This window comes from Schistocerca nitens, chromosome 2, assembly GCF_023898315.1.
Source record: "Schistocerca nitens isolate TAMUIC-IGC-003100 chromosome 2, iqSchNite1.1, whole genome shotgun sequence".
NCBI lineage: Eukaryota > Metazoa > Arthropoda > Insecta > Orthoptera > Acrididae > Schistocerca > Schistocerca nitens.
In genome coordinates this window covers 271,771,039-271,786,169 of record NC_064615.1, presented here as the reverse complement: position 1 = coordinate 271,786,169, position 15,131 = coordinate 271,771,039, and the positions used below count along the sequence as shown (strand labels likewise).

The 15,131-nt window shown below is 45.3% G+C and overlaps 1 protein-coding gene across 1 annotated transcript in view; it reads right to left on the bottom strand.

Annotated features, from left to right (window-relative positions):
- The window catches only part of LOC126234353 (uncharacterized), a 135,259-nt gene that overhangs the window by 32,407 nt on the left and 87,721 nt on the right, over nt 1-15,131 (bottom strand). The window lies entirely within an intron of this gene.

Sequence of the window (15,131 nt, the reverse complement as noted above, 5' to 3'; positions counted from 1 at the left end):
CAAAGGGTGGCTGTGGTAATCTATTCCAACAGGAATACCTATTATAGAAATGTGGTGTTCAAACCAGCCACCAGGATAAGGGCATCATAACTTAAATGAGTGATCACATATGATAGAAAATTGTATTTGAGAAATCTTTTCTACAAAAATCAGTCGAATGTAAAACCTCTACTTGGGAACTGATGTTCTACTTCTGGGATGTGAGTTTACAGGAAGCAGAGACTATGTAGGAAAACCTGTTATGAAGATTTAGCTTCCACTTATAACACATCAAATTTAATTGTGTTTACAATGTTACACACAAACAATTTTATGATACGCTCTAAACCTCACTGTGGAAGGAATTATCAGCATTATTAACATTACATTTTCAATGAGCCAATTGTTCAAGTGGTTTTTTGGCTATACCACTTAAAGTGAACTTGAGAATGGTGGTTTCTAAAGAACACTGGCCAGTTTCTTTCCCTATTTTGTCCAACCAAAACGAGTTACTCACGTTCAGTGCTATTGAAGTTGATCGTATATTACAGTGAAGGCAGTCTTAGTTTTACTTCTCTACAGTTCAGCACTCACAAAGCGCATATCTTGAATTTCATTTTGTGTAAGGTTTTCAGGGTCATCCAAAGTAACCATAAACACTATAAGATGGCATTTGCAACGCCATTGAGCTTTAGAAAAACATATGACACAACATGACACCTTAGTTTTGAATGGTCAAACTCAATTTCTTTTTACCCCTCTGTTAAACTAAGTTTCAGTTGTATAAAGACGAGGTTACAATTATTAACTGAACTCTATTTTCCACCTATTCTAACTGTACCAATATACTTAGAAACAAGTTATTTTTTTGTTTTTAATGATATGTAGTAATAACTGTATGACATAAAAATGTAACAGTTTCCTCTGTAAATACTCTAAATATAATAATATTTGTATCTTCTAAGTACATGTATATAAGTCACACATCATTTTATCTGTGTTTGTGAGATTCAGTTGTCACCTGCCAGTGCCCTAAGAAGGCAACAGAGTGTTCCTTATCTAAAACGTAATATTAAGAATAACATTAGGAAAATATTTCCTAATTATAATTTTTGAAAATTAATTTATTCCATAGCTGAGTACTTAAGATGTTAACAAATTAATTATTTAAGCGTAAATGAGGTACAATGTACAGAAACTGCAAATGAAGTAGTGTATTGTGTTGAAAATGAGATAGATTCATAAGTAGCGGCACAATGGGCCCCCAGGGACAAAACCTGTCACAGTGTGTGCAGCCTTTCTTTGTATATGACATCACTTTTCCAGATGGTTGAATCGAAAATAGCGGTGGAGGAAATTGAAAACTCGAAGACAAGGCAAATACTGAAATGTCCAAGATGATGGAACAAGCTCACTTCTCCAAATTTTAAAGCAAAGGGATATTTAAGAAGCTCACTTGTGATAGTGAGAAATTCAGAAAGCCCAGATGTGTGTGTGCTGCCCTATTTTGTACATGTTCAGAATACTCAAATGACATTAATGTTTCCTATACATGTAGGGGAAATTTTGGAACAGTTTTCCCATGACTGTTCCATAATCTAACTACACTCCTGGAAATTGAAATAAGAACACCGTGAATTCATTGTCCCAGGAAGGGGAAACTTTATTGACACATTCCTGGGGTCAGATACATCACATGATCACACTGACAGAACCACAGGACATAGACACAGGCAACAGAGCATGCACAATGTCGGCACTAGTACAGTGTATATCCACCTTTCGCAGCAATGCAGGCTGCTATTCTCCCATGGAGACGATCGTAGAGATGCTGGATGTAGTCCTGTGGAACGGCTTGCCATGCCATTTCCACCTGGCGCCTCAGTTGGACCAGCGTTCGTGCTAGACGTGCAGACCGCGTGAGACGACGCTTCATCCAGTCCCAAACATGCTCAATGGGGGACAGATCCGGAGATCTTGCTGGCCAGGGTAGTTGACTTACACCTTCTAGAGCACGTTGGGTGGCACGGGATACATGCGGACGTGCATTGTCCTGTTGGGACAGCAAGTTCCCTTGCCGGTCTAGGAATGGTAGAACGATGGGTTCGATGACGGTTTGGATGTACCGTGCACTATTCAGTGTCCCCTCGACGATCACCAGTGGTGTACGGCCAGTGTAGGAGATCGCTCCCCACACCATGATGGCGGGTGTTGGCCCTGTGTGCCTCGGTCGTATGCAGTCCTGATTGTGGCGCTCACCTGCACGGCGCCAAACACGCATACGACCATCATTGGCACCAAGGCAGAAGCGACTCTCATCGCTGAAGACGACACGTCTCCATTCGTCCCTCCATTCACGCCTGTCGCGACACCACTGGAGGCGGGCTGCACGATGTTGGGGCGTGAGCGGAAGACGGCCTAACGGTGTGCGGGACCGTAGCCCAGCTTCATGGAGACGGTTGCGAATGGTCCTCGCTGATACCCCAGGAGCAACAGTGTCCCTAATTTGCTGGGAAGTGGCGGTGCGGTCCCCTACGGCACTGCGTAGGATCCTACGGTCTTGGCGTGCATCCGTGCGTCGCTGCGGTCCGGTCCCAGGTCGACGGGCACGTGCACCTTCCGCCGACCACTGGCGACAACATCGATGTACTGTGGAGACCTCACGCCCCACGTGTTGAGCAATTCGGCGGTACGTCCACCCGGCCTCCCGCATGCCCACTATACGCCCTCGCTCAAAGTCCGTCAACTGCACATACGGTTCACGTCCACGCTGTCGCGGCATGCTACCAGTGTTAAAGACTGCGATGGAGCTCCGTATGCCACGGCAAACTGGCTGACACTGACGGCGGCGGTGCACAAATGCTGCGCAGCTAGCGCCATTCGACGGCCAACACCGCGGTTCCTGGTGTGTCCGCTGTGCCGTGCGTGTGATCATTGCTTGTACAGCCCTCTCGCAGTGTCCGGAGCAAGTATGGTGGGTCTGACACACCGGTGTCAATGTGTTCTTTTTTCCATTTCCAGGAGTGTAATAACGTATATATCAAATTAGACTACCAAATCAATTCAAATTTCTAGCGACAAACGAAGGTATGCATGATACTTAAACAAATGCCAGCGCTTGTGAATCTAATAAGATCGTTATTGCAGGTTTATGCTGTGGCAGATATGTGTAATGTTTTTCTGTAAGCTGGGCCTGCTAGCTGGCTGTGGGAATGCGAGAACCACAATGGGAGCATAGCTCGTGGTTCGCAAAATTGTTTTCTTTTAAAAGGGAGAATGCAGCCAGTGACACACTGGGAAATGGCTGCAGTATGGGATAGGTGCTCAACGCCTTGGCCGGTCACAACAGGGGCAGCCGGGAGAAATCGGCCTTCTGTAAACTTCCGTTGTGAGAAGGAGCGTAAAGAAAGATGTCCTAAAAGAGATAGAGGTTTGTGAGGGGTTTGGGAAAAAATGAAGCTGTCAGAGAAGTATCCATTGGATCCAAAGAATGCCAGCAGTAACTGATGTTGAAATTTTTTTAAGTTGGTCTATTGTTACTTCAACAAAATTATTCAAAAAAATGGTTCAAATGGCTCTGAGCACTATGGGACTCAACTGCTGAGGTCATTAGTCCCCTAGAACTTAGAACTAGTTAAACCTAACTAACCTAAGGACATCACAAACATCCATGCCCGAGGCAGGATTCGAACCTGCGACCGTAGCGGTCTTGCGGTTCCAGACTGCAGCGCCTTTAACCGCACGGCCACTTCGGCCGGCAACAACAAAATTATTCTTCTAGCAGGTATGAAAACGTGTAAGCGCGTATGTCCAGCCACTGTCATTGGCTGCAACATGAAATCACCCTCATAGTGAGAAAGAATTTCTGCATTCTGCCTCACCCTGTGTGAGAAATGTGTATGACTGGTTAACTACAGCAGATACTTTAGGAGACGTGAGATTGTTGATTTTTTTATAAATTTTTCATCTTTCGGAACTCAGGAAGTCTACAACGATTGGTGAATGAGAATTTTGTGCTGGCAGAACCAGCAAGATTATGAGAAGAAGAGCAGGTACACACTTTTTCTTAGAACTGCAGGGAGAATGTTTCGTGTTGGATCATCAGAGGGAGAGATGTTTTTGCTTTAGAACTGCAGAGAGGGAGGACTTCGTCCGAGAACTGAGCGAAAAAAAATAGCACTATAGGACTTAACGGCTTAGGTCATCAGTCCCCTAGAACTTAGGACTACTTAAACCTAACTAACCTAAGGACATCATGCACATCCGTGCCAGAGGCAGGATTCGAACCTGCGACCGTAGCGGTCTCGCGGTTCCAGACTGAAGCGCCTAGAACCGCTCGGCCACACTTCCGGCGAACTGAGCGCAGATGCCGAGTCTGAACTTATAACTTAAAGTTACCACTGCAGCCATCTACTGCACCTGAATTTAAGAAAGATGGTAAGCATGAGCCGTGAAGAGGTGACCACAAAGTCGTTCATCTTCAGTTAGAGTTTTTTCGCTGAGTTATTTCTAGAAGTCAGCTAGTTGAGCCCAGCATGCGCTTTGACAAGGGAAATGGTGCTTATATCTATTTTTCTGCGCCTTTTCTTTGATGTATTAAATAATGCAGGAACAATTGATGGTTTATATGGACATGGCTAACTGTATCATTTCAGTTCCCATTCCATCCACCTGTGGCAAGGTATTATCCTATATTTTTAGTAGTTCATTAGAAGCTTTTTGCAATTCATAATTAGCTGAACTGTCTGCTCAGTGGTTGAAATCAAGTTAATGCTTATAGTAATAAACAGGATTTTATGGTGACCTTTATATTCATTCCACGTTTTGATGAAACCCTTACTCATTATACCTACGTAAGCTATATTTCCCGTATTTCATGTTTAATTGGGCCACCGCTGTTTAAATGCAGATGTTCAATAATTTCTGCTGTCTTACTTTTGCTTAACATTTCACGCGATGTTATGCGGAGTGATTTGTTGACTGCATAGGTCACTGGGTTCAGATCTTGTTAATGTGCCAGGGGTTTGCTAAATGCTCAACCATAGTCTCACAGCAGGAGCCAACATACGAAGTCATAAATCTTGGAGGATTCTTCTTACCGGTGTTGCATATTACCGATGTTGCGTGGTTGAAGATGCATCTACCCAATGTTGCATGACAGAGGGTGCTTCATAGCACAAATGTGACACACACACCAACACACACACACACACACACACACACACACACACACAGGCACACACATACACACACACAGGCACACACATACACACACACACACACACACACACACATACACGCACATGCATATCAATTTCCCACTAATAGCTCAATATTTTATCAGCCATTAAAGCTAATCAGCCAAACGTAGCCCATTATTTTCCCAGCCATTAAAGCGAAACAGTCAATCAATGAGTACCCCACTTGTCAACGATTACATATGATAGTTTAGGTCCCTCGCTGCAAACATTACTTATCCCTCAAATTAAACGTCACAATGTTATTCTCACATCTAAATTGTCTGTAACATTTATAAAAGGTACATAGAGATATTGACATTAGTAGTGTAATTAACAGGTTAAGATGCACTTGGTGTCTAAAATGCGGACTCTAAAAGTGTCACAATGCAATTTTCATGTCTAACTTTACAGTTACAATTTCATTGTATTATGATAAAGCAACATGTACTCTACAGTTTCACTTTCATCCTCACAGACAGCATTTTACTGCAAAAACAACTACTGTGCCCTCAGCTTCCTTCTCAAAAATGATTCCTCATCATGAAAACATCGCCGTTTCGTAGCGCAAACTGATTAATGCTCTAGCAGACTTTCTCAACATATACTAAGGGAATTTGCGTATAGAACTTTAAGTTTACTATTTTTCCTGTCGAATGTTTGATAAACATAGCTGTTTTAAGCTCTGCAAACGACTTTTCTGTTGTTAGATGCACAACGTGGAGAGCACCACATTTAGAGATCATTTAACCCTCTCCAGTGAGAATGTCTGTAGCTTACAAAAAAGTTGATTGTTTAACAGCATTTAATTCTCAGTCTAAGTGTTAAATGTTCGAACTCTTTTTGAAATTTGTTCTTAACGCGATTCACTTTATGAAACCTGTCAGAGTCAAGGGCCGGGGCACAATATACGCAGAGGTCTGCATCCTGCCTCTTCGATGCATTTCCTGTTTTCGATACAGCTGTTGTGAGCGATACAAACACAAACAAATATTTGTTAAAACTTCCAGGTGTCACAAACAGATGGTAGCTTTGTTCCGTATTTTAACGTTTTCTGAGAAAAAAGATTTGGAGTTCAACTGTTTCCACATCAAAAATCAGTAATCAATATTCGTTTTGTCGTATTTGAAAGTATAAGTAATCAGGGTGAGCTATGTACTATCTAGTATAAGTCGAGTACTTGACAAAGTTCTGTGACGCACTTTTACAGACACTGAGAAGTTGAATACGTGATGATCTAGCCACGCACACAACGTTTTTATAAATAAAGAAATGGCTACACACAGTGTAGCGTAAAAAATACCGTAAGTATAATAGTAACACACGAATCGGAATATATACATGTCATGTTGCCTGCATTAATTTCTACAGCACATTCACAACATATACACAATGCTACTGACAGCCACCACGCATAATCGGTTACTTTGATCGACAATTGGAGAGCGGTTAATACCTATGAAGCCACGTAACCAAATTATAGCTTCCAATCCGTTGAGCAGTGTGCTCAGAAGAAAAAATATTCCAGTGTTAGCTGTTTACTGCTTCACACAGTCTTGTCGATTAAATAACTTGGTGCAGTGCTGGGAAGCGAGCAAGGTGAATCGTGAACCTCGGAGGATTCAAGGAATGTGGCGCTAGGCCACGATTGTTCGGGAGCAATTGTAAATCGTGCTGCTAGATTTGTTAACGCTACCGACGACCTATACACGATTATTACGGTAACGGGAATCCGTGGAGGGGAGAAGAAGCAAAATGCTATTGAGAAGCAACATTTGCGATGGACTGATGAACGACGCTGCTGCCTGGAACGTACGTCTTGCGTATAAACCGCAAAGAAAAGAGAAATTAACCATGTGGGACGTCCCCTGTTTTTTCCCTCTGCCTATTTTCCTCTGCATATTTTCCTCTGCTTATTTAGTGCTCCCTTGGTGCTTACCTCTTTGGTTTCAACAACGTAGTTCGTTACCTCAAGTGGCCACTTAAGGCAAATGTCTCACTTGTCTTTTCTGGTATTTTGGTGCCACTATATCTAGACATCGTGGCATCATAGCACCACAGAGCTAAATAATAAGAAATATTCATTCTCCTACGTTCTCTTAGTCATGTAACAATTGTAGCATCCTGTAAGTCATTCGTTCTTTAATTACACAGTGAATATTTCACTCTATTTGTTTATCTTTTGCATAACTTTTTAGTTCATTTTACACGTATATTTTCAATATAAGAACGTATCTGCAGGTAGCAAGATTCACATAAACGTATATTACCTCTACGTATAAATACTTGTTCTTTAACACAATGCATCTCACGCCAGAGATCATGATGTTGCCAAGTGTTTTACCTGTCATATTCATATCCTTTGCAATTACATCCAGTGTTTACCTTCTGTGAATAAGTGTAAAACCAAGTACAGCTAAATGCTGTGTATATTGATATGTATTAGCTGATAATATCCATTGTGTGAACTAATTTATCGTGGATATCACGATGCAGTGGACTGTAAGTACTCAAAATATCACAAACTTTGCGTTTTATAAACGTTTCGCCACTGAACTAAATTTCCGTCAGTTTCGCCAGTATCACCACCACCGTGTCTGCTCACACATGGTCCACAATATAACGTTCTTGTAAAACCTCCTTCTTATGATTAGCTTGCAGTGGGTCAGAAACAGGTTAATGGCACAATAAATCGTTGTTGTTGTTGTTGTTGTTGTTGTCTTCAGTCTAGAGACTGGTTTGATGCAGCTCTCCATGCTACTCTGTCCTGCACAAGCTTCTTCATTTCCAAGTAACTACTGCACCCTACATCCTTCTGAATCTGCTTAGTGTATTCATTTCTTGGTCTCCCTTACGATTTTTACCCTCCATGCTGCCCTCCAATACTAAATTGGTGATTCCTTGGTGCCTCAGAACTTGTTCTACCAACCGATCCCTTCTTCTAGACAAGCTGTTCCACAAATTCCTCTTCTCCCCAATTCTGTTCAGTACCTCCTCATTAGTTACATGTTCTACCCATCTAAATCCTATCAAAAATAAAAAAGCTACGATTTATATATTCAAATCAAAATAAATCGCCAAAAATCTGGAAACTTTCCAGTCTCACAATTCCAGTTGGGCGTTAATAGAAATTATAAAGCTTAACGTTATAGTGAATGTAAATGAAGGAGTTAACGGAGGAATGCTCACAAAATTATTCAAGAAGATGCCAAAGAAATATGCCATGATAAATATTGATAGTCTCCTTGTGTTTGCTGCCGGATCCTGAAAGTCAACATGTCTCGATATTCCGGTGATCCATCTGTCTCCTACCTTCAGGAGTAGGGGCCTACGCTGTTGCTTTCGAGTCCCGCTGAAAACTAGTGCCGAGGCTGCAAATCCTTTTCCTGTATATGCCTGTAGACCGTACACGGCGCATGCGCCGCCCACCACAGTTCCAGTCCTCAAAGACTGGGCTAGTGGCACCGCTCTTAGTAGAACACCGGTGACAACGATATATCGTGTTGTGTCTAGCTCATACAGCATAGACACAATGAGGTAGCTAGGTGCACGCTAAACTAACGCAGACGGGCTTGAAGTTCTGGAACATGAGACTTATTAATGAATAAGAAGAAAAGTACGTAGATGTTACTTAACTTTTATTCTCTTGTTGGAATCCATCTCTCTTGAATATTAGTACGCTATTAGCACTGATACAAATGGCGCCTTGCTAGGTAGTAGCTATGGACTAAGCTGAAGGCTATTCTATCTGTCTCTCTCGGCAAATGAGAGGAAAGCTTCGTACGTCTGGTCGCAAGCTATGTCTTCCGTACAACTGGGGCGAAGTCTAGCCCGTGTCTTGTGACCTGCCATGTGGTGGCGCTAGGATTGCGATTACACAGTGGCGACACGCGGGTCCGACATGTACTACCGGACCGCGGCCGATTTAAGTTACCACCTAGCAAGTGTGGTGTCTAACGGTGACACCACATTCCTCCCCCGCAAATCGGCGAACGGTCGTGAGATAAGGCTTCCGCCCGCCGTGGGGAGGACCCCATGTTGACGTATGCGATGAGGTGGGGAGCCTAACAACAGGCGAGGCTGTGCCACCCGCACCCGGCCATTCGGTCCGAGGGGAGCTAGGAAACGCCTGCAAACCTAGTCCAGGGTGCACGTCAACATGGGGTGTATGCGCACGTAATGATACAAGAGGGGCCGAAGGGTCGACCTCCATGTGGTCGGAGCACCCGACGGGCGAAGACGACATCTGGTCCGGAGCGGGCAAGAGGTCCATGGCGGAGGACGGCTGGGCACGGGAAGCGAGCGGCGGCGCGTGACCCAGGGAGGCGCCAGGCGGCTGCAGCGAAGCGTCCGCTGCGGGCGGCGCCGGCGGCGGCTGCGGCGGCGGCGGCGCGACGCCATGAGGCAAAATGGAAGGCAGCGTCGGTAACACCTGGGGATGAGGCGAGCCAGTAGATGGGTCCCCAAGGCGCTGACCTGACGGCACCGTCGCTGAAAGCAGACGGGGAGCGGCAGAACCCAGGCGACGACAGAGGCGCAGCTGATTGAGATGCCGACGCACCTCACCAGAGGCCCCCAATACCAAATACATCGCGCGGCCGAGGCAGCGAAGAATGCGCCCTGCGAGCCAACGCCGTGAACCGCGATAGTTGCGATAATAGACAACGTCGCCAGGAGCAAAAGCAGGAGTCTGCCGCTGCACAGGAACCTGATGCGGCGGATGCAGCAAAGACATCAGGGTGCGATGAGGACGACCATGGAGCCACTCAGCCGGCGAGCGGCCATCGCGGGGCTGAGAGCGATACGAAGACAAAAAGAGCAATAATGCGTCCTCCCGAGAATGCGACTCTTTCAATTTCAACATCTGTGACTTGAAAGTCCGGACCAATCGTTCAGCGGCACCGTTTGACTGAGGCGAAAACGGCGCGGATGTCAGATGTTGAATACCATTGGCCTTGCAGAATGACTGGAATTCTGCGGACATGAATTGTGGGCCATTGTCGGAAACAATAGTCTGCGGAAGACCCTCAATGCAAAAGATAGCAGACAAGGCTTGGATTGTGGCAGAAGACGTCGTGGAAGACATCCGGACAACAAAAGGAAAATTACTGAAAGCATCGACCACAACCAACCATCGAGCATTCCAGAACGGAGCAGCAAAATCTATGTGCAAGCGTTGCCAAGGGGAAGTGGCTTTCGGCCATGCAAAGAATTTCCGCGGCGGTGCGGATTGTTGTTCGGCACACGCCACGCAAGAGGAGCACATATTCGTAATCGCAGCATCGATTCCGAACCACGTACAGTGCTGACGAGCAAGTTGTTTCGTACGCACTATACCCCAATGTCCTTGGTGGAGAAGCTTTAAGACAGAGGACTGTAACGATCGTGGGACCACGACTCGGGATTGATCATTATCAGAACGCAACAACAAAACACCACATCGTACAAAAAGGCTCTCCTTGTGAGCAAAAAAACGGCGAACCAACGGATCCGCGATCCGTGACTTTGACAAGGGCCATTGCGTAGCAACAAAACGCAAAACAGTAGCAAGGACAGGATCAGCAGCTGTGGCTGTAGCTACACGACGAAAATCAATCGGAAACGATGCGACCACGTCATCGGCTTCCGAATCAATGAACATGCAAGCAAGTTCGGAAGAATCGAATGCTTGATCCTCAGCAACAGGCAAACAGGACAACGCATCAGCGTTGCCGTGCTTAGCAGTGGACCGATACAAGATATCGTAGCGGTACTGCGAGAGAAAAAGCGACCAGCGAATGAATTTCTGCGCTGTACGCGGAGGTACAGGCTTGTTCGGATGAAAAAGCGATGTCAAAGGTTTGTGGTCTGTGATGATGGTAAAGTGACGACCATACAAGAAGTCATGGAACTTGGTAACACCAAACACGAGAGCTAAAGCTTCTTTCTCTATTTGTGAATAATTTCTTTGCGCAGAGGAGAGCAATTTGGACGCAAAGGCAATAGGGCGATCATGCGAGCCATCCTTGTGCGCAAGCACAGCACCGATCCCGAAATCCGATGCATCTACCATCAACAAAAGGGGTTTTCGGGGATCGAATGGCGTAAGGCAAGTATTTGAAAGTAACGCCAATTTCAACTGGCGAAAGGCGCGTTCGCATTCCGTCGTCCAGACGAACGGAACACCTTTACGGCATAAGCGATGAAGCGGAGCTGAAATGGAAGAAGCATTGCGCACAAACTTAGCATAATAATTAATTTTACCCAGCACACTCTGTAGCTGTTTTAAATTCTGCGGAGCAGGTAAATCCTGTATGGCACGGAGGTGCTCTGGACTCGGATGTATACCTTGGGCATTTATGACATGCCCCAGGTAGGGTAAGTCCCGAGCAAAAAACACACATTTGTCCTTCCTCAAGCGAAGACCATTCTGACGCAATACCTGAAATAATGTTCGGAGATTTTGCAAATGTTCGGCTTCTGTCTGTCCTGAGATCACAATATCGTCCAGATAGTTTGCAGCAGTAGGGACCGACGCACAAATAGTTTGTAAATATTGCTGAAACAAAGCAGGGGCGGATGCACACCCGAATGGCAGTCTTGTGAAGCGATACAAGCCAAGATGCGTGTTTACCACTAATACGCGCTGGGATTCTTCGTCCACAGGTAGTTGCAAGTACGCATCTGCGAGGTCCAATTTTGAAAAATATTGTCCCGGGCACAGTTTGTCAAAAAGATCTTCCGGGCGGGGCAAAGGAAAAGTAGCAGTCACTAGTTGTGGATTCACAGTGGCCTTGAAGTCCACACAAAGTCTCAGTTTTCCGGAAGGTTTCGGCAAAATTACTAAGGGTGAGGCCCAAAGAGAAGCCTGCACACGTTCAATTACACCTTGAGATTCGAAATCGTGCAATGTTCTTGCGACCTCATCACGCAATGCGTGGGGAACATTGCGCGCTCTGAAAAATTTCGGTTGCGCGTTGTCTTTCAATTCCAAATGTGCTTCATAGTTCTTAGCGCAACCAAGGCCCGGTGCAAAAATGTCTGCAAATTCTTCACAAAGACTAGAAACACTGGCGGAAGGCACAGTCTGATTCACGGATAGGACCCGATTTACTATAGACAAATTAAACAATTGAAACAAATCTAAGCCAAACAAGTTCACTGCAGAAGTAGAACGAAGAACGTAAAATGATACAAGTTTTGTTTGTCCCTTGTATGTGGCAAGAAGGCTGCACTGTCCTAACACAGGGATCTGTTGTCCTGAGTAACTCGTTAACTTAACCTTTGCGGCACGCAATGGCGGTTTGCCCAGTTGTTTGTACGTGTCGTGATTGATCAATGAAACTGCAGCTCCGGTATCGAGCTGGAATGGGATCACTTTGCCTGCAAAGTCTAAGTCCACAAAAAGTTTATTGTCCTGCGGACGACAAGAGCGACTGTCACGTGCAATTTGAACTGAGACAGGTACAGAAGCACTTGCGACTTTACGGGATTTCCGGCGACGTCGACGCACACTTTTGGTGGGACGAACACAGTCACTGTTAGCTAAAGTATCACTGGACGGGTGGGAATGAACTACATGAATGTCCATGGGTGAAGGTCCACGAACCTGATTGGCCTGGGTTCGATTCCGGCGCAAAGCAAAGGGCCTGGAATTATTGTGATTGTCCGATCTAAGCTTTTTCCGGCAAACACTTTGAACATGTCCTTTCTTTTGACAGTAAAAGCAAATAGCTTGGCGTGACGGGCAATTTTCACGCGAATGTCTAGTTGCACACCGCGGGCATGATTTCACTGCAGTTGCTTGCTTACGCGGCGCACGTGTTTGCAAAGTAGGCTGCCGCTGCTGTGCGGACGGGCGCGAGGGCCGTTTAGCGTCCCGTGCAGCGGGCCCGGCGGGCCCGTTAATGTGACACACTGCTGGCGAAGTTTCAAATGAGTCCTGAGCAAAGTCAAGTGTGTCTTGCCTATCCAATATGTCTATCACTTGTTGAAGGGAGGGATTTACTAGTTTCAAAATCTGTTCCCTTATGCGAACATCAGACACGTTCTGTGCTATTGCATCACGCACCATAGTATCTGAATAAGGAAGGCCACAGTCACATTCAAAGGCACACTCCCTAGTAAGTCCTTGCAAAGTTGCTACCCACTCCCTATTAGTCTGACCGGCCGTACGTTTTGTACGAAAGAACGTATACCGTTTTGCAACTACATTTACTGTTTCTTTGAAATAGGCATCTAAAGCAGACAAAATTTCTTCGTAGGACAGAGTTGCTACGTCGCGTTGGGGAAACAATTTCACTATCACACGGTAGGTAGACACACCGACACAAGAAAGCAAAAACGGCTGCCGCTCTTTACCTTGAATTCTGTATGCTGCGAGGTGAAAGTGGAACTGGCGAGACCACTCTTGCCAGGTCTCGTCGGCCGCCACGTATGGCCGAAAAGGAGGTGCAACAGCGTTTTGAGGCAGCGGTAGCGAAGAAGCGGCGGCTGCCGCATCGGTTTGCAGCGCACGTTGACCCTGGACGAGCTGTCCAAGGGCTTCCAATAACGCCTGCGTCTGCTGATTCTGCAAGCGAAAAAAGTCGGACAGTACATCTGGAGATTGTGGCGAAGCCATGACACAAACGAATCAGAGCAAAGTACAATCAATTTATGCGACGTGGGCGCGGCATCCCATCCTCGTCGCCAAATAATGTTGTGTCTAGCTCATACAGCATAGACACAATGAGGTAGCTAGGTGCACGCTAAACTAACGCAGACGGGCTTGAAGTTCTGGAACATGAGACTTATTAATGAATAAGAAGAAAAGTACGTAGATGTTACTTAACTTTTATTCTCTTGTTGGAATCCATCTCTCTTGAATATTAGTACGCTATTAGCACTGATACAAATGGCGCCTTGCTAGGTAGTAGCTATGGACTAAGCTGAAGGCTATTCTATCTGTCTCTCTCGGCAAATGAGAGGAAAGCTTCGTACGTCTGGTCGCAAGCTATGTCTTCCGTACAACTGGGGCGAGGTCTAGCCCGTGTCTTGTGACCTGCCATGTGGTGGCGCTAGGATTGCGATTACACAGTGGCGACACGCGGGTCCGACATGTACTACCGGACCGCGGCCGATTTAAGTTACCACCTAGCAAGTGTGGTGTCTAACGGTGACACCACATATCGCACTCAGAGACTATTTTCGAACTCTCGGAGGAAAAGCGTTCTTTTTTGATGCCGAACAGTACAGGGTTCCAGTGTTTACCTTCTGTGAATAAGTGTAAAATATTTGTTAATCGTTTGGTCTGCCAACACAATTCACTTACCTCTTTTAAATCTTGCTTCAAAGACCAATGACTATTGCTTTCAGTGGTCTTTTATTGCTGATTTGTACATAACAAATGGTAGTGTGTGCTGGACGTCTAGTTATCTTCGGCCGGCCGTGGTGACCAAGCGGTTAAAGGCTCTACAGTCTGGAACCGCGCGACCGCTACGGTCGCAGGTTCGAAACCTGCCTCGGGCATGGATGTGTGTGATGTCCTTAGGTTAGTTAGGTTTAAGTAGTTCTAAGTTCTAGGGGACTGATAACCTTAGAAGTTAAGTCCCATAGTGCTCTTGTTTTATTGATCACAACTGGGTCAACAGTACCATCACAAAGCAGGAAAACAGTAAATAAAAGTCGAATTGTATGAAAAACAATTAAAGCTACCGTTTGTTAACATCCGGATATCGAATGCTTGGTGTAACTGGTTGTTAGTAACGAAATTCATGTGCACAGACCACATCGTTCGGCATTCTATGTACACTGCAATTACAGCACTGAATATTCAGAGCTTCATCTAGACTGAGGTTCTGTTCGTATAGTTTAGCAAACAGTTATGTCTGATTGTTGAGTCCTTAAAAATACGTGTTGCGAAACAAGCAGGCGTCAACTAGGTCCAAAGAGGAA